The sequence below is a fragment of the Mus pahari genome, chromosome 16, assembly GCF_900095145.1.
Source record: "Mus pahari chromosome 16, PAHARI_EIJ_v1.1, whole genome shotgun sequence".
Classification (NCBI taxonomy): Eukaryota; Metazoa; Chordata; class Mammalia; order Rodentia; family Muridae; genus Mus; species Mus pahari.
In genome coordinates, this window is record NC_034605.1 from 17,160,959 (window position 1) to 17,164,106 (window position 3,148).

Consider the following 3,148-nt stretch of genomic DNA (forward strand, 5'->3'; position numbering starts at 1 on the left):
CAGATGAGCATCTACCTGTATGTGGCTTCTGAGGAGCTGAACTCAGGTCTTCATGCTTCTGCAAAATACTTCTCCACAAGCTATCTTCCGAGGCCAGGGGTGTGAATGATTTTTCAGCACTTTCTTTTTTGTTATTGGACTCCCTTCTTATTGTGTGACATGAAACCATGTAGCTCACGTTGTTTTTGATTGTTTATATATTGGAGGCATGAGCTGTATTTGACTTTCCAGCAAAAAAAAAAAAAAAATGGTATAAAAGTGGCCCAGGGGTTAAAAGTACTTGATGCTCTCAAAGAAGACCTGGGCTTGGTTCTCAGCACCCTCATGGTGGTTCAAAGCATCCATAGCTCCAGTCCCAGGGTACACACATGGCACACATACATACACATAGGCAAAACACAATGTGTAAAACAAATCTAAAAAGGAAAAAGAGGAAACATCAGCATCATTCAAGCAGTGGTGGAAAGCATCTTTCATCTCGGCACCTGGGAGGCAGTGGCAGGCAGATCTATGACCTCAAGGCCAGTTTTGTCCAGGACAGTCACAGCTACACAGAGAATCCCTGCTAACTAAACTTAGGGCAGATGGAAGGCAGGAGAGCAGGAACCGGATGAACAGCTGCCTGGCAGTGGCTGTGCAGGAGAGTGTTTTCATTCTGTGTTCTATTTGGGTCATTTAATTTATGCATATATGGATATCTACAATGAATGCTTAAGAAGAAAGTGAGAATTTCTTCCTTTTATTTATTTTTTTTTTATTTTTAAAAAGATTGTATTTATTTATTTATTTGTTTGTTTATTTATTATATGTGTTTACACTGTAGCTGTCTTCAGACACTCCAGAAGAGGGCATCAGATTTTTTCTTATGGATGGTTGTGAGCCACCATGTGGTTGCTGGGATTTGAACTCAGGACCTTCGGAAGAGCAGTCGGTGCTCTTAACCGCTGAGCCATCTCACCAGCCCCAATTTCTTCCTTTTAAACGATTTATTATTTTATGCGTATGGATCCAAGCTTATGTCTGTGCACCACATGCATACAGATGTTCATGGAGGCCAGAGAGGGCTCTGAATCCTCTGGGACGGAATTTACACACATGTCTGAGTTGCCATGCTGTTGCTGGGAACTGAACCCGAGTCCTCTGCAAGGGCAGCCATGTTCTTAACCAATGAGCCTTTTCTCCAGGCCCCAAAGAGTTTTCTGATAATGAGATACTCCATCATTAGGATGATGTCTGACGTAGGGTTTCTATTACTGTGATGAAATACCAGGATGGAAATCAAGTGGTAGAGGAAAGGGTTTATTTCTGCTTATAGCTTACAGCCCATCATCCAGGGAAGTTAGGGCAGGAACGGGAGCAGAAATGATGGGGGAGTGCTGCTTACTGCCTTGATCCTCATGGCTTGCTCAGTCTGCTTCCTTATACAACTCAGGACCATGGCGATGATTCCAACCACAAGGAGCTGGGCTCTCCTACCTCAATCATTCATCAAGAAAATGTACAACAGGCTTGCCTATAAGCCAATGTAGGGGGAGCAATTTTTCAGCTGAGTTCTCTCTTCCCGAATGACTCTAGCTTGCATCAGGTTGACATAAAACCAGCCAGCACAGTTGATAAGTCTATAAACTCACTCGACCCTAGTGTATAGGGAAGATTAGATGGAGGGGCCCCGGAAGCCTTCTCACTGCCTCCAGCGTGTAAGACTGCCTTCACCTTGGGTGACCTTGGACTCTGCCTTGCTTCCAGCTGCCATCTCAGCAAAGTCCACTGTGCAGAGCACAGCTTTTCACACTAGCTTTTAAGAGGATCTCTTCAGAGACATGAGTATTGTAAGTTAGATAGTGAGAGGATGGGGTGTAGCTCAGAGGCCAAGCATTTGCCCAGCCCATCGTGGATGAGGTTTCAGCCCAGCACACTGGAAACAGAGCCACCTAAAGCCAGTGTGGGGAGAGTGTGTCTACTCGTTTTGTCATTCCTGTCAGGGGAAAGGCAAGTGAGACAGCAACCCAGTGGTCAAATGGTCAGCACATGCGGTTTCCTGTACCTTGCACCCCAGGATGCAGATTGCAGCCTTGGACTGGTGACAGCTGTCTGCAGTGTCTTTAACAAATGGTTGCTTGGACTTTACACTATGCTGAGATGGTGGGCTTAGATGTGAGTCAGCCGAGAAACTGCTAGAATTATTAAATAGCTGTGTCCAGGCAGGAAGATGTTCTATAGTCAAATGGAACCATAAAGTAACCAGGAACAAATTTAGTACAAAATATTCGTACAAAACAATAAGCCTTATTAAAACATTCCTTAAATATCTGACAAAATAGAAGCAGTGCTAAACACTTGTAATCTCAGTTCTCCAGAGGCTGAGACAGGAGAATCACTGTGACTCTGGAGCCATCCTGGATACAGCAGTGAGAACCAGGTAGGCCAAGATTAAACAGCAAGATCCTGTTTCAAACAAAACAAATCTGACAAAATTGCCATGACAGGTTACTAGATAAGAAGCCTTAACGTTGTGAATAGATTCACTATTCACTAAATAAACTATAAAATCGGAGAAAACCAATTAAACCAACAAGATTTTCTTGGAACTTGAAACTGACTGAAAACAAAACTCATATGAAGATGAGTTTTCACAATAATTTTGGGAACAAATAGCAAAGAAGGACATTTGCAAAATATTGCAAAACAATAGTAAAGTTGGACTGGATTGATGGCTCTGCAGTTAATAACAAACACTTGCAGCTCTTGCAGAAGACCCAAGCTTCACTTCCAGCACCCCCCCCCCCAAATTGGTCAGCTCAAAGCTGCCTGCAGTTCCAGTTCCAGGGGATCTGATGCCCTCTTCTGGCCTCCTTGGACACTGCACTCATGTGCAGACGCACATACATACATAATAATGAGATAAAATACAATCTTAAAAAGATAATTATGCCAGCTTCTTAGAAAATCTAATAATCAAGAATCTTCTTACAACCAAGAAAAGCTTGGAGTGAAAAATTGTAAACATGTTTAGAAGATTAAACCCCCTCCTAGAATTCTATACCTTGAAACCTCCAAATGCAAAGGAACAGGAGGGAAGGACGGGGACTGTTCTGGTTTCATAGTGCCTGTGTCACCCAGGTAGTGGCATACACTGTTGGGAAGTAGG